A 22,453-nucleotide genomic window follows, 5' to 3' on the forward strand; every position below is an offset into this window, starting at 1 on the left:
CTCTCTCCACTCCCCCAACTATAAATTCCCTTCTGTAGCATGCTGCCCTTTTAAAATCCACATTTGTGTTTCAGATCATGTAGAAAGGACAGAAAGTGAGCAGGGAGCGGGGGCTTTTGTCTGTAAGTATATGCAATTCCAATCCACAGAATTTTATTTTTTCTAATTAATCCTCCCTCTCGCTTTCTCTTTCTCTCTCTCTCTCTCTCGTTCTCTCTCGTTCTCTCTCGCTCTCGCTCGCTCTCTCGCTCTCGCTCTCTTTGTTTCTTTTCCTTTTGTCCTTAGCTGGACTTTGCTGCAGCTTGCCTTTCCCCATCTCGGTGCACGTTTTCAAACAGGCTTTCTTGAAGAAGATGAGAAAACGTACAGTATATGTATTTAATTCTTTGTCCTTATGCTTTAAGGCTAAATTTCTAGGCTGGAGATTTTTCTGCACACTTGTAAGGGGAGATGAGAAGTGGTTTTCTGAAACGGTTTCACTTTTTTCCCCCTTTTGCACTCCCTAAACACCAAAATGCATTTTTGAACGTAATGCACTTAGCTTTTTTAGCATGCATGCAAGGCTCCAGGTTTGGTTTTTCATCTCTTTTCTTCTCCCTTGTAAAACTAATCTCCCTCTTGTCCACCCTGACACTGGATTCCTCTCAGGCTGCTGAGGTTTATTTTTAGAAAGCAGTCATTCTTGCAACAGCCTTCTGCATTTTTGCATGTGCAGCAGTTAAATTTTGGGTGGTTCTTTTGAGGAAAAAACCCCAACAAAACCAAACAAAAAAACGCCCAAACGTATTTTGGTGAACATTTAGTGATGTGCTTTATTTCAGACGTTTCTGTGTACATTTATAGATGTATGAGTTTGCAGTTTTAAATCCAATATGTATGTGTGTGTTTGTTTGTAAACATATGACTAATACTTACATTACGTACATACACACAATAGGTAAGAAATATTAAATAGAAGAGAACTTTAATTTTTGTCACTATATAAAAACTGATAAAGGATGTATGCTACAAAAAATTTAGTAAATTAACAGAGTGGTGATTTAAGGTACTATTAAATGAGGTAGGACTTTTTTTTTCTCTCCCTATTTAAAACGGGGGATGTGGAATAGAGAGAGAAAACTGGAGGTTATGTAATGCAGTGCCATTTCGAAAAATACCTACTCTCTGGGCCATTACATTTTGAAAGCCTGATACTGTTATAGTTGTTTCTTGGTTGCAAATTCACACTTTGTAGTATACCTGGGAGCAATGGACCACCTTTACAGTAAGCATAGGGTGATTTTTTTGTTGTTCTCTTCACTGATTTTTAGGTGTGTTAACCATAAGGTATAGTGCTCTTCAGAGATGTATCACATGCTAAGAATAGCATAGGGTTCTGCAAATCCAGGTACCAGGGATTCCTTTGTCCTATATTTAAGCCTACAGACCACTGAAGTGCAGAGAGGCATGATATATAAGCGGAGGTGTGGTTAGAATGATTCGCATTACTTTAATCTTAACCTTGAGGCTTATACTTGGCTCACTACTGTTATGCTGGCAAAGACGACCTATTAAATATTGCGGCAGTTGGAATTACTTTTTTTTTCATTTTTTTTTTAAATTGTTTTCAGATTGTTCTCCTTGTGCTACTTGAGAGAAACTGCAATCCCAAGACTTAACAGAATCTAAAAATGGTAAGAATTGGTTGCTTTAGCAAGGAATGAATATTTTTTTATATAAATACCAACCTTCTTTCCCCATCCCTGATACTTATTTATATATACCACCCTTATAAGACATACTTTTTAAGGCTATAAGGATTTGCCATACAGTGACTGAATGTACTCTGAAAACCTCCATATGTTGAATCTTTGATTTTCCTTGAATTTTTTGAATAAAAATCTGAAATACCTCTTTGTGCAGTAAGGCTTATTTAATTGAAACAAAAAGTGTTTAGGTTACTATGAAAAATACACATCATAATACACGCAGGAATACATGCAGACAAAACAATATCTCATATTTTCAGCCCTTCCACCTTCCTCCCAGAAAGAAGAAATAGGTCATTGCACTTAGTAAGTGAAGCAGATTTCATGTTATTCTGTCAGGAAAGTACATAAAATGCAAACAAAAATTTCTTATTATTTGGTAATTTTTTTCAGAAGGTTAGCCTACCTTTGTGATACAAGTCTGTTCCAGAGAAAATCTCTAGGCCTCAGCCTAACTGAACTTACGGGCACTTAGTTGAAATACATTTGTTGAACAATTTTCAACAATGAACCAGTTCTTTCAGTATTCTGTTTATATTTTTACTGACTGAAGTCCAGTAGTTATACTCTGAGATACTACTGCTGACAAATATCTAATTTTAAAGATAAAACTTTATACATATTCTCTAAATATGGTATTCTCTGAGAAGGACTGTCTCAGAATCAGCAAGACAAAATTGTTTTTTACAGAAAAATTATATAAAGTAGGCAGAATTAGTGTAGAGGCTGTGTTGTCATGTAGCATTCTTGATTGAAGATGCAGCTATCACTGGAGCATCTTTGAATACATGTACTGACATAAACGTGATATATTGTGGGTGCTATGTGATAATATGGTCAAAAACCTGTTAATTTTTATGGGCCAATAGCTTGTCTGAAGTAGCATTGCGTAGAGTGTACATTAGAATAAAATATTTTCCAAAGTGTGAGGTTGTCAGTGACATATTCTTTTTAAGATTGGGTTAAGTTAATTGCATTAATTGTATTACCTAGTTCTTTGGGGTTGTTTTGATTTGGGGGAGGAGGGATGATCAAAGAATGTTTAAAATAAGCAAATATGTAATCTGTTATAAAGCCTTTTTTTCTTTTTGGCTTCTTGTTTTATATCATGCATATCTGCAAAAATAAACTTGCAAATTCTGGAGTTTTAGTCTATTCTGGAACCTACTTTCATGAAAGTGCTTTGCTCATCTGTATATAAATGAATAGTTGGGGTGGGGAATGAAAAGGGAAATGATTCACTTAAACTGTGAATAGAAATCATGTTAAAATAAATTTTGTTAACACAACTGTGTAATATTGGATAAGGCAACTGTTTTCCTACCAACACCAAGGTGACAATCAGCCCACATTTTCAGATGGCGTGCAGGCTGTTATGTGCAATATATGCCTATCTATGGAACAAAAGATTATTTTAAGTTTAGTTAGGCATAAAATAGCCACTGATTTTTGCCAGCAGATGGTTCCATAAATCTAGCAAGGTTCCTGTAGTAGTCAATGAAATCGGTTTTGTAAAACCAGTCTGCGGGTCACAAGTTAGAATACAACTTAGCTAAATGCAGAAAATAAAATGTAATTACCCACCTGTCTAGTGCTATTGTTTGTTTTGCAGTAATACATAAGTAAAATTCTCATTTGGCTGTTTTTCAAAAGTCTTTTACTTGTTATGAAATGGCCTAATTCTGCTTTTTTGTGACTTCTTATACTAATTTCAATGAGAAAGACTAGGTTTTGCCCCACATTGCAAAACTGCTTAAGATATGGTATTTGGCAGAATCTCTTCCCCTGCCACCACCCTTTTTTCCCCTTTCTTTCCCTTTTGGCACAGTAACACTAAATGTAGTTTCAAGACAGACCACTGACATACTTTCCTTGCACTAGTGGCTGCATTTGTCTTTGGTGTATTTCTTGTACTTGTTGCAAGTGTCTCCTTAGCCATTCTAATTTGCGGGAAAAAATCTTCTTTATATATCTGCACTTCCTGTGCTGAAATACAGAACTGTAAATTTGATTACTTTGTTTTTAAAATAACAGCATATGCAAAAACTCTGTTCTGCTCTCACTTTTGAGTGAAAATTTAGCCTGTTACATTTCACCAAGCTGAACTAAACCTTAAAAAATGGCCTGCTTATTCTTTTGCCAAACTGGAAGTTCATTTAGTTAGGCTTACAGTAAAATTAAGAGTGACTAGAATAAACTTGTTGGGTGAGAACAAATGAATTCTTGGTTCAACTTCACCTTCTTAATTTCCTAATGTTCCTGTTCCATGAAATGTTTCTTAAGCTGCTTACAAGCAAAAACAAATAACTTAGCATGTTAGTTTTCAGGCTGCTTTGCCTTTTCCTAGACTTGGAGTTATGATTTCTCGTATCTGATTAATTAATCTGTCTTGGAGCTGTGCAACAATAACATTATCAGTAATTTAAAATAAATAGAAAGGCAGAAGAGTGTGATTTCTATTCTTCTCATAATTTTAACACATGGATGTTTTGAGCCATCTTACACAAGAACATACGGCATATGAAGATCTGTCCTTGTGTATCATATATTTCTTTGTAACCCCTTAAGGGTCCTTTTATTTTTATTTGCAATGTATAAAGTCCTGAGGTGATTTTAATTGCTATTCTTATTTGAAAAGCTAGAATTTCTGTATATCACCTTTATGGAAAATGCTGTATGAAATAAAATACAAATCTAAATTTTAGTGCTAATTAAGGATAAAAAGGGGCTCTAACTAAAAAGAAAAAAAAAGAATTGTTTTTAGAAATTGTGAAATAAAGGCTGTTGCCAGAAGAGTGAGAGTAAGGAAGTCTTAATGCCAGTTTTCTGTGACCTCAAAGAAGAGGTAGCTTGTAGCAAAACCAGGAAAGGCTTTTTTTTAATGGTAAATGTTTGTTTTTAAAGAAAGAAATAGGCATTTTAGACACATGACAAAGTGGTTAGTTTGTTTGCTTCTAAAGCACTCAGGTGTGTCCTTTTCCTCTGCTCTCTTTGCATTTCCTTTCTGGACTTAAAGTTCAGTTCTGAGATTTTGCAGTGCAGGTGCCAAGGAATTTAAACTAATAACACAAATAAAAGTGTGTATCAGTAAACGGATGCATCCTTAATAATTTAATTTTGACTTACCTGAAAATAAACAAAAGACATTCAAGGCAGCTCATTAATTTACTTACCGTGATTAGATGGCTTTCTTCTTAAGCACTAGTGTGGAATCTCTAGACTAGGTGTTGTAGGGTATACCTGTGTCATCCCAAAGCCAAAAGCCCCCTCGAAGGAGGTCATTTGGGCTGAACACTTCCTGTAGCGTATCTAGCCTGAAATGGATCAGTTTTGAGGTTATCCTATAATTTACATTCTCTGCATTTTATAGTCTTACTTGGGGAAAAATAGAGAAAAATAGTATGATGGTCTTTTGGAGAGAAAACAGTTGGAGGAGAAGCTTTTCTTCATTAAGTCAGAGAGAAGTAAATGACAACCTGCATTTAGTGGAAGAGAAAGAAGTCACCATCCCATTTCTTTTGTTGCAGTCCATAGGGAAATGTATAACATCACTTAAGTTAGGTGAAGATATTTGTGAGGCAAAGCTTATATTTAAGATTTCATCCCAGTTTAGTCATTATAGATCTTTTCCCAGTGAGTTATATGAAGATACCTCTACCTTATATAATTTTCAGTGTCTGTAAAATGACTTCACCTTAGATGGAACAGCTGTTCCTGAAAGCTAAGGAGTTGGCCATCTGAATGTGTATATTGTGCTTTTTTATTATGCTTATGTATCGTGCATGAAGAAGACATTGGCTTCAGTTTGCTCAGTGCTACTTGATTCCTGAAAAATTAGGGACAATTAAAGCCTTTCTATCTTACAAAATAAATAAGCAGAAATACAAAGTCACTTTTTGCAATACTTCTGCCAAGTCAGCTGTTCAACTGTGCAGAAAAAAACACATTTACTTGATTATGGGTAGAAAAATTTGAAGTGGGGTTTAAAAAATAAGTAATTTTTGTCCAAAGCTATAGATACTGTGGGTATTTCTATGGTACAGTTCATACGCACATTAAAAGACAAGCTCTGTATATATCTGTGTTTCTACCCAGTCACAAACATGTATGCTCTGGGTGCTAGAATTTTGTAACTATGCACCAGTATACTTTATCTGAACAGAACTATATTGACACATGTAATTGGAGGTTTGTGTAATACTTTGTCTAGGACAAATCTTTACAGAACCTTTTTCACAAAGGCTGAAATCTTGGAAAATCAGAAACAGTAGTTAATATACACCTTGTAATACTACAGCCATGACATTTATTTTTAAGTCTTGGGGTCTAAAGACTACACCAACAACCTTTTCTCTTTTTCTTGCATCACAGTACTGCTGCCCCACATCTAAGCTCTGATCCTTGTGTGTATGGGTAAAGAGAGGGGAGAGGGACTACAGTGAGTAGCCCTCGAACAACGTCATAAACATAATTCAGTTAGTATCCTTGACTATGACAGGATATTTTAATAAAAATATTTAGAAATATTTGTATTTTGGCTTTATTTAAAATATTTGTTCACCTCATTAAAACATATTGGTTGAGGGTACAAACTGGAAAGGTGCAAAAATGTTGTTTTCAAATGTTTAATGTAGAATGATACTGTGAATCATTGTTTGAGTGTTACATGAAATTTAATTTAGACTGTTGGTCTGGCAAATTCACTGTAGCACTACTGAATGAATCTCTATGTAGATGTTTCTGGGAGGATTCCTGATATTTCCTTCTGTAAATACTGCATTTAAAAAAACAAAGCAAAACAAAAAAAAACCAACCAAACAAACAAAACCCAAAATCAAACGACAACAAGAACAAAAACAAAACCACAAAAAAAACCCCAAAAACAAAACAGCAAAACCCAAAAACCACCCTCAGAACAGGTTGTGTTTTTTCATCGTGCAGGAAGAAATGTTTCTGGATTAATTTTTTTAACACTAACCTTATTGTCTGTCTACTAGCATAGCATACCTGTGTAGGAATAAGTTGAAAAAAGTTAAATCTGTGTGTTCTCACTGAGGGTGATATAATCTTTGGCTTAATATGTACATTAGCAGAAAGAACTCTTGAATTTTTACAGCACTGATGTTTAGAAGGCACAAATTGTCATCATGGAACTACTCAAAAAGATTAAGCTAGAGAAGAACAAATCTTTCTTCCTTGTATCCTTCCATCACTGTATCTGTGATAAATCTCCATCATGAAAGAGCATGAGTTTAAGTAACTCTAGTCATGCTGGCAGAAGAAAATCCTGTGAAAATATTGGTATATGTCCTTACTCTTTATTTCTTAGATAAGTAATTATATAGGGCAATATGAACAAAATGCAGAAACAATACTTGGCAGGTAAAGTTTATTCTGTGTGTCTCCTCATTAGATGAGTCCCAGAACCCACAGATATTTTATTACTTTTGGCTTACAGAACATACATGATACAGTTTGTTTATTTGAAATAACAGTTAATCTACATTAAATGATACTAGATACTGGTAATGTGCAGGAAAATGTATCATACTGCTTTCAAGCACCTGTTACAATATCATCAGCTGTGGTTGTTACATCTCCTTTAATGAGGTAAGTGCTGGCTGTAGAATGTGGTTCTTGTCTCCCTTTCCCAAGAGTATCCACTAGGGCTTTTAATGCATGCCCGAAGTACACTGCCTGGGCAAGAGGTTGGTATCTCATGAGTGGTAAGGCTTTCATGACCAGGCTCTGCAGAAAAGTAGTAGGCAGAAATGGTGAGCTTGCTGCTACTTGGAGAACATCACTTGTTGGATTTCTGGTCATCTTTCTGGTATGTGTGAGAAATTTAAACAAAATCAAACAAATGAAACAATTTTTGTCCAAATCAGTGTATTAAGTCTTCTGTAAGTAACGGTATTCAGGCCATTAATTTAGGAAATTAAAAAATGAAACATGTTTTTGGATTCAGCTTGGTCTATACATTCGGTATACCCTAAAATTGGAAGGAGGTAGTTGGGTGGGTGAACCCGTAGGAGAAGCATGATTCTCGGCTGTCTCTGTTCTTGATCTTTCTTCAGAATTACCCTACTGATCACTGTTCTTGCTTGTCTTTCCCTTAAGATCAAAACTTAATAGAGTGAGAAGACTGGGCTAAATGGACTTTTCAGTCAGTCTGTGACCATGCTGCTTTTCTTCCCCCTCTGTTGCTCCAGTACTTTGTCAATGTTGGGTGAAACTACTGGAGAACTTAACTGTGCAGCCTTTGGTCCTGAATTTTGCTGCCATGCTATGTGTTCACCTGATGTGGTAACAAGAGGCTTGCTTCTGCATTTTGTCTAGATGCAAACAGTTACAAATTAAACTTTTCATTATCTTATTGCACTTGAAGAGCAAATTAAAAACTCCATGTAACTGACTGAAAACTCAAATAGTATTTTAATTCTCAGGCTTGTTACTGTTGTTTTTCTGTGTGTCCATGTTAAGTAAAATAACAAAAGCTACCATTGTGCAGAGGCAAACAAAATGAAGTGGAAAATGTGTGAGGTTGCTTGTTTGATTATTTTGGTTTCTATAATGTTTTACAGTTTCAGAGTCCATGCACAGAAGTTTACTGGTGGAATAAAGTAGTTTGCAGCCATCTCATTTTTTAATGGAACTTTCCATGTGCTATACATTTGTTTCTGCTTATTGTTCTGGAATAGTTGCATTTCTTTTCCTTTCAAGGAGTGTGATACTTTGGTGATGACTATATTTGTTTAATTCATGAATTCAGTCAGAAGTTCAATGAGCATTAGTGACAGCATTTACAATGTACCACTGGATTTCTTCTTCTCTTACTCTTCATATGGGTGGTAAATAGTAATAAAGTTTTGCAATAGTTATAGCATATTAATGAAGTAAAAAAGCAGCATGAGAGCTCTTGTAGCACACAAGCTAAAGTCTTCCTCACTAATGCAGAAAAGTGCAAATTGATCTCTGCGTAAAAATTCCTTTACAGTTGGGTGGTGTAGGAAGGATTCCTCTCCAGAGAAAAAGAGTTTTCTATAACTAACCTCATTCCATCATGGATGCCAGAAGACAGCCAAAGCTTGTTTTGAGAGTTCTTACAAGCTAAAGAATTTGGCAGTAGTGTGCTGACTATATACTCAAGCTAGATTAGCTTGTGTTTTCCTCCTCCTCAACACCATTCTCGCTCAGTTCTGGAGGCCAGTATCTATGTAAGAAACCTCTTGGAAAGATGTGCCTGCCCTGAGTGGTTAGTATCTACCAGCATCCTTTCCTGCAGCAAGGATCTCTGCAGCAGTAGGGCCATTAGTCTTTAAAGCATGTTTTAGCAAAATTAGCACAGTCATTCAGATAGTTTCTTATATATGTAATGGGATGCTGTAAGTACATATATAGAAGATGCAACCTATATACAGATGAGCCAAGGTAGGGGACTGCATAGGAGTAGATGCTTCAGTGTAACCTGGAGAGTAGGAACTTTAAGAAGAGTGAGGGAAACAGTGGATGAAGATGGGTTTATATGAGAAGTTTTGTACTTAAAATGTAGAAAAACTACTTCCAAGATCACTTCCTGGTGTTGTGTAGGAAAGGAGCAGATGACATTCTATTCTGTGAAATTTACAGAAATTGAAGAAACGATGAACAAGGACTGCAAAAAACCTCAAATGAATAGACTTACTAAGTCATGTGCAGCATGGAGAGGAGAGAGGCAAGGAAAAGCATACTTGTCTCATATAGGCTTTTTCATCTCTATGTGGTTGTGAGTTTGAGTCATCAGATGGGGAAGAATAAAAAGCAGCAGTAATATCTTCTCCATGAAAAGGCAGAGCCAGCAAAGGATGCTGATGCACAAAAGTGAAAGGCAAGTTCAGGTGTGCAGTTGTCCTACCATGTTCTGCTGATATACCACGCTGTATTAATTCTTACTGTAAGGGCAGATAAAGTCTCACCAAACAGGTGGGCCACTTGGAGCAATCCCAGCCAGGAGGAGAATGATCATGTAATCGTGTGTAATTGCTTCATCAGTTCTCTCAAACCATTTATTTACCTTTATCTACTGTGTAGAATTAACCAAATTAAATTATTGTAAATGAACCTCCCATCCCACCCCACCCTCATTTTTTAATGCTCATAGCACTGATGTGGAAAGCAGGACTGATAGAAAAACCTGCAGCCCCAACAGCATACTGAAAATGTGAAGATATTATTGAGAACAGCTGCCGCTGTACCTCAACAAGAGGCTCAGACTTGTGATGCAGAGCCATGCAACAAAAACAATCAAGTTCACAAAACTGGCAGGCTTCACACCTGTTAAACCACATGCTCACAGTAATTTTAAATAATTAAGCCAGGGTAATTAGGTTGCATTTTAACTTGGGCAAGTTGTGGTATCTGATGTTTCAATATGGAAAGCTTCTTCACTAAGCTTATTTCAGAGTCAGCTTATCACAACACAGCATGAGCACAGCTTCTTAAATATAACGAAGGTTCATCAAAACTTCACCAGCTTTTTGAAATAAAGAGTAATGATGAACACTCTTGATGTAGGCCTGTCATTGCCCTCTCCAGAAGATTCAGAAGACAAAGCCGAGTGATAGCAGACTGCCACCTGACTAAACTCTTGAGAAGCAGCACCCATTCAGCTGACAGTTGCTGTATGAATTAAATCCTGCATGCTAGGTTTGGAACATGCTGGACATTAATATTATATGCTTTCATAATGTTCCCTTTTACAGTGTTAAAATAAACTACTGCAGATGGTAACATTAGTTTACCAATTGCACTGTAGTAAATGCATTGATCCTAGCATAAGCTTTCCTTCCAGTTTTGTTTAAAACAAATTATTTTTTTTAACAGAATGATTTATTTGATGTTCAAGCAGTGGTACAGTAAGATTTTCTGTTTATGCATCTGGATTGTGATAGCAGGCTGTTGGTTAGAAAGACTGTTTACTGCAGTGGGAGGCATTTGGGGGCTTGAGAAGCACCTGGTAGAATGTGCTGGGAAAAGTCACTACAGCTCAAACCAGCTGGTAACTAAGAACTTTTTAAAAAAGTAAAGTTATAATTGTTTCAACTTAGCAGGCAACTATGGGTTCTTTTGTTTTTGTTTTTGGTTTTGTGTGTTTTGGGGTTTTTTGTTTGGTTGGTTGGTTTTGTGGGTTTTTTTGTGGATATTTTTTTTTTCCAAAAGAAAATGCATCAGTACTCAATTTAGAAAGAAAATCTGCTAGGTGCTTTCAGTGATGCTGAGACCAGCCACAAAGGAAATAATCTACAACTTTAGGAGCCTTAAAACCATTGATTTATGTCATTGCAACACAGAACAATGTTGCAATTGTGGTGGTGAAAAATCCCTGAAATACTCTAATGAAATATAGCTAGAGAAATGAGGAGAAGCATTCCTTTTGAGCTATAAGGCCTATCCCCAGAAAAGCATGGTAGGAGGATGGCTGGTCTTTGTTCTGGGTGAGCCACTGCAGGCATACAGGGCCTGCAGGCCTCGCAACTGCCCAAACATAGTTTCAGTGCTGTGGAGGGGAAGAGCATGCCCCTTTCTTTCCTTCTCTTCAACATATGCCTCTATCATTTTACTCCCTTGTTCCTCAGGATGTGGTCATCTGTGCTTGCTATTAGACTGCTAATCCATATAGTTTTTCCTCTTTTGGTTTTATTTTTTTCCTCTCCTAGTTAGGTTAGTGCAGAATTACTACAGATGGTCACCTGTTATTTGGAACTAGAAATTTCTAGGGTACTTGTTTCTATTTCCTTTTTGTTTCCATTCCACCTCCACCCTTGTAGAATTGATTTATATGATAAAGAAGTTACCTGAAAGTTCTCAAAAGGTGTTTGCTGATGTACTCAGAGCAGTTGCTCTTCTTCATTAAGCTTATAGTTTGGAAATCCAGACTGCAGCTGAATTCAACTCCTGTAAGTCTTGAATGAGACTTGAACAGGAATTCAGCTGTGGTCCATATGAAGGGGAAAGAAAAGAAGGAAAAAAAAAAGAAAGAAAAAGTAACTCTGGGGTCTTTCTTGCTTGTTTCTTAACTATAAAAACTTGAACAGAAGTGTGCTTATTTTACTAAGTTTAGCATGTCTTAAATCTGTTTTTCCCTCTTGATGGATGTATTTGAATGTTTGAAAGAAGTTCTTAGTGAGTAGAAATCGAGTGGGTAGCAAGAAATTAATTTTAGCGTAATGATGTGACTGATACAGTAGATATAGTCCAGTTCTGTTAAAATTATTTTATGTATCTGTTTTAAAGCTCAATAAAAGTTTGTGTTCCCCCACTATTGCTCTTAAAAAGGATATGGCTTAAAATGAAAGAATAGACATAAGAGTTTTGAAATACTAGTTAAACAGAGCATTTGCAATAGCAAAAAAAGAAGTTTCTTGGTTTGTTGTGCAGAGGAGAAAAGAAGAGTCTACTCCAGAAATCCCTCTAGTTTTGAAAAAAAAAGTAGCAAGAAGTAGTTCTGGAGTCTGGATGCTGTGAGAACTGGTGAATAGACTGGGCATTTATTTTCCTCCACCTTTGCTTTTTCTGATTTTTAATCTTATTTTTTATTATTTGTGTATGTTCAAGAGAATTGAGGCTAAAAAATTGAAAGCATAGTCTTCTTAGATCATATTTCCCTATTTCAAGTTGGCCTCAATGTTTCAGGAAGAATTGCTTTTTGTCGTAGAACACTGTCCAGACAGCACTTCCCAGACCAGTGGGTTTCTTTCCCCCTGACTTCTTAAAGTGGGAGTGAATGGTTTTGTTTATCACATGTTCTGCCAGGAAGACAGGCTTCCAGTGGTAGTAATGCTGTTACTCAGATGTTTAGGAGCGATCCACTCTGATAATTTACAGATTAAGCTTACTAGCTTGTTTTCTTTCCTAATGATTATCAAAGACTGAGGCTAAAAAATTTGAGTCTGCATACGACTCTTATGCGTTGTACAGATTTGCAGTAACTTTATTTTTTTGTTCATCCTAAAGTTCAGTAATTCTGTTCTGAATTCTGATACTTTGTTTTTTTAAGCCAAGCCTGTGCTTGCATAATAGTTGCACAGAAAGTACTAAGAAATGAAAATGTAGTGTGTATCAATGGAAGCTTTTATTTAGAAGTGTTTGCTTCAAGCTAACAGCTGGAATGTTGTAAGCCTTACATCCTACTCTGTAATGGAGAATTTCTTTGCACTTTTTTCTCTCTGTAGCTCATCTTGTGACATTAATATCAGTTGTTTTGAGCTGCTGTAATTGACTGAAAGTTCTTGCTGTTTTTCTACCACCCTAGTTCTCAGTATATTTGAACATCTAAGTAGTTTCTGCATTTTATAAAGCATGTAGCATGGCAAGGTGTCTTTTTTATTTTTTTTTCCCCACCTTCTAGGGAGTTGTAGTAAGTCCTGAGTGGACTTTTCTACACAGGTGTCTTCCATTTCAGAATCTTCTTTCAGTTGGCCAGGATTCAAACCATCATTCCCTGGCCTTTCAGCATTGCTTACAAGGTAGATACTTACAGTCCTTTGATTGCCCATTCAGAACTTTGGTACAGTTATAGCAGAAAAGTTACTGGATATGGAGTTGGTCCACATGGTTATTATCTATCAATATTGGCCACAGTAGCAGTTTTTGAAGAGATATTAAGAAAATATGGCATTATTGATTTTTTTTCTCCACAGAAAATTACTGTGAAAGATAGCTCTGGGGTTGTGCAGGGTTTTTTGGTGGTGGTGGGTTGTGGTGGTCGTTTCTTGTTTGTTTGATTGTTTTTGTTTTTGTTTTTTTAACCCTGGAGCATATTTGTAAGTATGTTTTACAATTTACACCTTTTTCCTCTGCCCCATTCCCAAAATCCACCCTCAAACTGTAGTACCTCTACATTCTTATGAAGTTGAGAAGCCTTTCTTTCTCATTTAACTGCAGGTGCATATTTTATTGTTATTAAATCATTATAAGGGATGACAAAGCCTAGATGCTAACCTGAATATATCTCAGACTCCATTAAAAATCTAGAAGCTCATATTCATCATAATGAGTTATACTGTATTCTGATGCTTATTCCTTCCTCCTATAGAAAAATAGACATTTTTTTATCCTTTGCTGGTTCAAGCCCACATGTTCTGTGGCAGAGCTGAATGGCTATCAGTGTTTCCCACCGTGAGTTTTCATACAAAGTATGTGACTGCAAATAACATCAAGGCATAGTTGCAGGATGGATGATCAGTGATTATAAATAGCCACAGGAAAGCTCAGGGGTTACTTGGTATCTTTCACTCAAGTGTCTCAAATATTCAATGTGAACATTAACTGATGAATTCACAGAGTGCCCTGTCCTGTGTATTAGTTATTCAATCACAGTCATACCCAGTGAGCTTAACTGGCATGTCAGAGATCATTTAGTAATCTAAAATACACAATAAAATCTGATGCTTTAATCAGTAGAAATCACTGTGGTTTGTACTGTGGAAAACCATGGGAGAGTGTATCAGTGTATTTAGGTTCTGTGTTTTAAATTTCCCTCCTCTGTTTCCTACTTTATAGTAGAGTTCAGGATTTCCTCTTGGAAAGATGATTCAAGAAACCTTCTGATATTTTCTCCAAGCCTTATCTAGTCGAGTTGTGACAACTGATAGTCAACATGAAACTCCACAGCAATGAGAACATTCCTCAGGTTTCAATATATATATATATAATAGTAAGCAGGTGAATAAAGCTGATCCACCGGGAATTTAAGTGACAAAGGCAAGTTTTTATTCCTAAAGTGCAAAGTAGCTTGAATGGTGTAATTTATAATGTTCAGCTCAAAGCATCGACAAGTCGACATTCAGGCACTGTGCAGAAAGAGTTCAGTTCACAAAACCCCAAAGGCCCAGGAGGCAGACCCAGCAGGAAAAGAAATTTAAGATCTTCAGCATTATATACAATTTGTACCTTATCACTCTGTGTTTAATAAGAGTGAGATGAAGAAATGCTCTGATCTTCATCCTGAAGCTGAGAAACTGAAGCGCAGGAGGTTTCCAGCTCAGCTTCACTGTAACTGAAGTGTTTTATCCTGGCATATATTCACTCTAGCTTCTCACTCTAGTCAGTGGCTGGCTTTGGATCTTACCCATTTTACATAGCAGTCATAGGTCAGTACCTTAACCATTAAATCCTGCTGCCAAATATTTTATTGTATGTCTTTTCTAATGTGTTGGAATTCCTTTACTGTCTAAAATACAGAGTGCTAACACACAATCATAGCTGTGTCAATGATCTTATAATGTAGTAAGTTCTAGTTCACAGCTCATTGTGAAAGGATTAGCAAAGTCGTGTTGCCCTTGTCTTATGCAGTTATCAGCAAAGGTAATAATCTTTACTAAACAGTCTGTTGCCAGTGACTTCTGGCAGAAGAGAGTGGGCATGTGGTCACAGTATCCTCAGTAAGTTTATTAGTGTGGGTATCCTCTTGTACAGAATTTCTTAAAGAGATTTCTAAAAAAATGTAAAAATCTATCCAATGCTCTTTTAAAAACGCCTGTTGAGTGCAGGTTGCATAAACAATATAGTGGAAATACTCTAGGGACAGATCTTGTTGTGATGGGTACTCAGAAATGTGGACTGAGCATGAAACACAGCTACATCTCTGGGCCAAGCTCAACTGATGTTAGACTCTGGGTTTTAGTAATGGTGTCTGTCACATGAACACCATTTGATTGCATTTAATGAATCTTTCTTTGTTAGTAAGACATTGTATATATTTATGTCACTACAGGTTTTTCAACCAAGGTTAATGATTTGGGTAAGCCAGAAAATCTTTCCAGCCAGCCGAGGGGATGGGGGATTTCCAAAGGTAAAGTTATTTACATAATTTCTTTTATCTAACAGTTTACTAAGATGAATTTTTTGTGAAAAAAATAAAAACAAAACAAAACACTGAAAGTTCAATGGATTTTATTTCATGACTGCTTCAAAAGAGTAGCCAGCTCTCATGATTTTATCATGAGTCTCATGATACTCTGTTTTTCTTAAAGCCTTGGCTTCTTGAGCAAGACAGTTAACTGAGGATTGCAGCTTTTGTTTTGAAATTTTGTTTTCAGTCTTCAGGCTTGCAGAAAACATGGATTCTTGCTGGCTACATACCAGAAAAAACCATACAAATTTTCAAGAGCTTTTATTTCTTAAGCCTGTCTCATGATTTCACAGGCTTGACATCTGAGTTTTGAATGCTTGATTTTGGCAACTCTCTAATTGCTAAGGCAATGCAGATATGAAAGTCAGTGATAATGCAGGAGGAGGAAGGAGGTGCTGTGTTTTTTCTTTCTCTTCTGTTAAATTTTCTGCTTGTGCTTTACCTGGCTTGAGTAACAAGCACACAAAGCATGGCAGTTTTCATCTGAGTCTGACAAAATGTACCCCAAAATAAACGCAGAAGTTGTGGCTTGTCAGTCAGAATTTGTTAGGCTCTGTTCTGTTTACCATTGCTGGTTTTATAAATGTGAAACTGGATATGAAATTTGAGTAGGAAAATACAGCAGTTACTCAGAACCACAGAATGTACTTGCTTTATTTTCATATTACCTTTCGTCACTGACTCAAAATCTGGCAAAAAAAAAAAAAAAGAAAGAAAGAAAAAAAAAAGGCAGGTAAGTAAAGGACAGACCATATGGAAACCTGTTTTGATTCTTATCTAGAATCTAGCTCCCTGTTAAAAAATCTCTGTTATTCCACCTGGATAACACTGTATTTTCCACACACTTTTTCTTTATAAAGAAACTTCTAAAATTTGTAGCTGGGCTATTTGCAATCTGCTATTCGCAAACTCATTTGCCAGCATGCCAGTCTTTAAATTAACATATATAGCAGTACTGTTATTCTTAACATTCTAAGTATTTCAAAAGTTTAGCTGAATAGGCTGATGGCATTAGCTATGCCAGGTTATGATCAATGCGCTATGCATGGTCATATTGATATTAAATTATTTGCTGATTTTATGAACCAGCTGTGTGTTAACACCATCTGATTTTTATTCAAAATTCTAAGTTAGCAGCTTTTAGCAAGTTGTCATTCATCATTAAACAAAGTTGCTCCTGAAACGCAGGAACAAGGCTGTGAACTAAGTGCAGCATAGTTAGTAACAACGTTGCATTATATTGGATTTTTGAATAGCTATGTGTTTATGCTGTACATAGCTTAAGAAAAGTTTATCGAAAGGATAATTGTTTCTCAACTAGTTAAAACTATTATACTTTTTTCTTTCAAAGTGATTAGATTCCTGCTTTTTAAATACAATGCATATTTCTAGCCTTTATGTAATTCTTCAAAAGATATTTAGCATATGCTTACAAGGACCAGTTTTTAGAACTAGCTCCAAGTTTTATTTCACCATTGATCTTCAAAAGCAACTTGAATATTAGCTGCACACAATCTACCTTCCAGAAGACTATAGCCTTAACAGAAACTGGGTATCTTTGGAATCTAATTTTTTCATCCATCTTATTAAATTAATCAGTGTAAATTGCTGAAGAACACTGCAGAAAGTTCTCAGTCCTTCAGCTCAGCAGTTTTGTGTACTCAGTGCTAAACAGCTTTAACTACTGACAGTATAAAGTAAAATTAATAGATTTTTTTGAAACTCATATTTCAGATAAAAGTGGTTTTTTTGTTTTCATGCAACAAACAAATATAAAAGGATACATTTCTTAAAGACAATATATTTGCAGACCTAATCATATGGGACTTTTTATCTTATGATTGTGTGGCAGAATTTCAGGATTGAGATTGTTTTCACAGCTGAAAAGGAACTGCCCAACACAATGCTTTTGGAAATTTGCCCAGACCTTTGGTCTGTGTGGTGTGCCTGTTAGCACGTGTAAGTTTCTAGTTTTCTTCTCATATCCTGTAACAATACACAAGTAGCAAATTTAGTCAACAAAAAAGCAAAAACATTATCACGAGGATGGAATTTTCTTGAGTCCTGTGAGGAGGCATGTTTGTGCAGTGACTAAAATTTAAACATAATTTTTTTCATTCTGACATTGTCTCTTGCAAAATCCCCAAGGTATGTTTCTACTCCTGCTTCTTCCCCTGGCTTGCAGAGCCCTTCTGTGTATGTACTTATGGAAATTTGCTCAGTTTCTTGATTTCTGATGCCCCAAAGGGAGAGGCCACCATTTGTCCCTAGGAAATGCTCTGTGTTCAGCCTGAAAACTGTTCCTGGCTGCATGCAGTGCAGAACTCAGGGGAAGTTCATCTACCCAAAAGCAGAATTTATCCTGTAAACTGCAGTATAGACTGTGAGAGAGCCATGGATTGGCTTCATTCCCAGCACAAATATATGTAGCAAATATGGACATTCCAGTGAATATTATGGCTTTGAAGAGCCAGGAAAGGAAAATTGCTGAAAATTGTTCTTTCTTGGTAGTTGTGCGACTGCCAGGTGTTTAATTCCTACTTCAGAAATTCACAACTCTCACATCAGAAAAATGGAACTTGAAGATAATTCAATTTCTTAAATAAACTATAAACATTCTGCTTATATGACAAACGTGTCCTGAGCAATAAAAGCAATAAAACACCTTGTCAATTCTGATCTCTTAAACACAAATCACAGATTTTTTTCTATAACTTACAATATATTACTTGCTAACCAATTTTTTTTTGTTTAAGATCCCATGGTGACTTAGCATCAGTGAAGTGCTTTAAGAACATGCTTAGCCTTCAGACTTCCTTCTTAGGCTTAAGCTGAAATATATACTTAAAAGCTTTGCTGAATAGGCATAGACTTCAGCCAGTGAATAGCTGAGTATGTTTAATGAAAACCTATCTGAGGCAGCTGGCTGACATGGCACACATCTCCTTCCTTGTCTAGAGACAAGTAATGCACTACAGTGTCTTTAGAGTGCTCTTTTCAATGAAAGTACTGTAAGAAAGTTGCTTATTACTGTGTGGTAGCTGCTTAAGCTCTAAAGTATTTAAAAGATGAGAGGTCTAAGCTGTAAAAGGCTCTCTTAATAATAAGATGATCTTTCATAACTAAGACACACTTTTATGTTGAAGGCCAGTGAAGCCATAAATTTGAGCTTGTGGGTTAAAAAAAGCAACCAAACAAATTAGTTTATTGATAGATAATACTGTGAACATTAGTTTTTAATTACTCAAGTTGGTACTGATTTGTATTTGCAAAAGAGCTCAGTGTCACCTGTTAATTTGTGGCCATGGGTTTTGCATTCATGACACTGTGTCTGCCTTCTGTGTTTCATGTGTGCAAAACAGGTAATTCCTCATTTCAGCCATGTTTATATGCCAGAACTACTGCACACAGAGCAGCTGCAGGTGCAATTTTAGACCAGAGCTGTCCCAGCTAATAGGGCACAGAAATGGCTTGGTTTGGCAGGAGTGAGAAAAATGATTTTGAGGAATAGTGTTAGGATGTGTAACTGGTGGTGGGTCACTCCATAGCTGCTTCTCCTGTAACTTTGCTGGGATGGTTGGAGTCTCGCAGCTGCAACAAAATGTCCAAGTTCACTAGTTTAGCAGTGGAGGCTCAACCCTTTTGCATTTTGGCTGTTGGGGTACACTCATTCATTCCCAGCTGAAGAGTTTTCCTCAGATGCTGCAAGGCTTGCCTGATTTTTAAACAACCCTTTGCTCTCTGTGTAATTAGTACTTATAGTTGATTCAGCCATGTTAAGTAGATGTGCACTTCTGAACTAAAGCTAGGGAACTATCAAAACCTGCAGATAGGCGAAGTGAGGACCTCACTGAACAGACTTCATGAAGCACAGCTAATACTACATTTTCCTTTGTGCAGGGAAGTCTCCCCATCTCCAAGGAAGTGAATCGCAAGAAGAAAAGTGAGGCGAAAGGGGTATGCCTGGTTCCAGCAAGTGGCTATGGACATAATTTCACCAAAATCAATTACCTCTACTCTTTTTAATCCTAATTTCTTCATTTGCATTAAATATGGTGTATGGGTTTGATGAGGTCATGGTGTCATATATTGGGAATTGTTTCTGTGTAAATCATCAAGCGTAAGAAGAATCTATGGGACTCTGAGCCTTGCTTTAGAGAATTACAGTGGACAAACGTGTACCATAAAAATAGTTTTTAACATTCTGAATTTCACACTGTGAATCCATGTTTACAAACATTACAGGTGGGCCCTCAGGCCTGGTTCTACCACAGCAATGTCTTCCACTACTCAAACTCCACTGCTCACATGCAACTGGTAAACCGCTTTCTCCATTTATGCCAACCCAAACTGCTTCTTGCAGAGGCTGAGAGTCCCCCTTTTTTTTCATTTAGATGTAACAAGCCTAGTAGTTCATTTTCATGGATTGTCTGTATATCTCTATATTTTATCCATGTACTCTTTTGATGTATAGAAGTAGTATGAAACTCATGGTTTCCTTGTGGTAAGTGATCGTGATGCTGCCACGGGATTTGAGACACTGATGAATGGTGCTATTTTGGACTTTAAATATGCTCCTTGGCAAGGTAGCTCTGATGGAGTTATTTTTTATTTCCATGTTCTGAGAAGGTGTTGGTACTTTGTTTTTCTGAATGTTGTTCTTTAGACTGGACTGAGTTGTTTAATTGTGTCTTCAGTGTGGCTTTCTTATTCAGTGCTGTAGGTGAGTAACTACTTATAGTGTACAAGCGAGGAACTGATTCCCTGTCAGGGTCCATTCACAAACATGCAGTTATAGTGGGAGCTATCACAGAAGTGTAATTTATGTAAAATCCCCTTTCTGACTCCTATCCACCTAATGGAGAAAGACAAGCAATAATTTTGCACCAACCTCTCAAAATATCTTGTGATTTTTGTCTTTTTTTTTTTTTTAAAAGCCTTTTTTTTAAAGAAGGGACAAGTTTTAATGTCCTTTTCAAATCCATAAAATAGGGGATATAGTAAGAAAAACACAGCAAATTTCTGGGAGGAGAAGTCCTAAAGGGGAAGGGGATATATTTCCACAGTACTGTAAACATGTGGAATTCACATTTTTGTTCTTGCTCCCAGACTACTATCAATACAAAACAACACAAAACACAAAACTAAACAGTATCATCTACTCATGGAGTGTTGTTGTGTTAGACACAGTCTGAAAGCCCACCTTAATTTTTTATATAACTCTGTCTTTTAGCTCTTCCTTTTACAGGGCAGGCCTTGTTCTGAACTGTTTTAGCTTTTGACTGTTAAATACCAATGCATGCACTAGAGTTCCTAGATTTCTTTCCTTTCCCCGCCTTCTGTATCCCTTTTCTTGTACACTTTGTTTTCCAGTAGATTAGATATCTCTACTGTGCTGTATATAAAGCAAGAAGTAATATTCAGCAGTTGTGGCATTTATGTATAGTTGCAGTTGTGTGCTGCTGAAAATCCAGGCTTTTGTAACAATGTGATCTTTAATAATGCATTACAAGTATCCAATGTATTTTAGCTATTTTAGTAGGATTTGTTCAATAAATATGCAAGCTCTAAGGTTAGCTGTGAAGTCTCTGTTCCTTATTACAATAATGGGGGGATTACATTCCTGTTTGTTTGCACCTGTTCTTTGCATGATTTCTGAGGTTATTTTTGGGAATTTCTGGTGAAGTAAAAGGTTATTCCTTTTGTTATCTGCTAAACAATAGCTATTAAGGTAACCTAAATGCCAGACCTGGATCTGGGAAATGATAGCTGCTGCCAATGGCAGTCATGTACTGAGCTTTCAAGACTGCTGAATGGCTGGGTCAGGCGTGAGACTTGATACCATTTTTAGTAGTCCCAGGAGGACACTGTTGGGCTCTGCATGGCGAATACAATATAATTCATATTCCACCTTTCATAAACTGAATTATAAAGCTATTTACTTAGTGCTTGTAATACAGTTTAAAAGAATATTCATACAGTTCTCTCTGTAAAAACACTTTTATTTGGGGAAAAAGTAATACTTTTGTAAGTTTTAGAACATATATTGGTTTCAATTTAGCATAGAAAACAGATAGAACAGCATTTTTTTTAAAACACAAGCAGTGATCTATCAACTAATGCCAAGTGTAGGTCTGACCCTGAAGTTTGCCAGTCATGAGACCAAATGAGTGCAATTCCATATGCCCTGGCTGTCCCACTGACAGTTGAATTCAACCCCCACAGGAACTGAACTTGGTTTGGTGACATCAGTTATATCACAGAAAACTGACCATGCCCACACAGGACCTGATCCAAATGATCTCCAATCTCATTGCAGGAAACACAACAGACAGCAGTACAGTTTGGCTAGAGCTAACCTTCTGGTTAGAAAGCAGTTTTATCTTCCCTATCTGAAGTATTTGTATGTACATATAGACATTATATATACACATATATGTAAATTATGAAAAACATTTAATAGAATTACAGCAATGATTAATTGATTAGTTGATCTTATTTTTTTAAGTGGTGGTCTACTGGGTTTGAGAATTAAGTGAACCATTTCCAAAAGAGGTACAAAATGTGATTAGAAGACCTTTCAGTCCCAGTCCTACTGTTAGTAATATTTAAACTTGCTACACAAGAAAAGCTTTTAAAGTTGAAATAATTAAAATGGTTGCACACTCCTTTGGAACTTGCAGCTGCTGAAATAATGATTTCATGAAACCCTAGGGTTTCATATGTGTCTTTTCTGTAATGCTCCATAAATCAACATTATTAGATGTGTTTTGAAAAAAGATTCAGTTTGACTGTCTGAGACATTAGCTGCATG

At 36.4% G+C, this 22,453-nt stretch overlaps 1 long non-coding RNA gene across 1 annotated transcript; it reads left to right on the plus strand.

Annotated features, from left to right (window-relative positions):
* Positions 1–21,212, plus strand: LOC104535870. The gene is made up of 4 exons (XR_728135.1): positions 1–122; positions 1,611–1,673; positions 15,502–15,579; positions 19,540–21,212. It is a non-coding gene; the product is annotated as an uncharacterized LOC104535870 (long non-coding RNA).
* The last annotated feature ends 1,241 nt before the right edge of the window (positions 21,213–22,453 follow it).

Source organism: Mesitornis unicolor, unplaced genomic scaffold (genome assembly GCF_000695765.1).
Source record: "Mesitornis unicolor isolate BGI_N332 unplaced genomic scaffold, ASM69576v1 scaffold50575, whole genome shotgun sequence".
NCBI classification, from domain to species: domain Eukaryota; kingdom Metazoa; phylum Chordata; class Aves; order Mesitornithiformes; family Mesitornithidae; genus Mesitornis; species Mesitornis unicolor.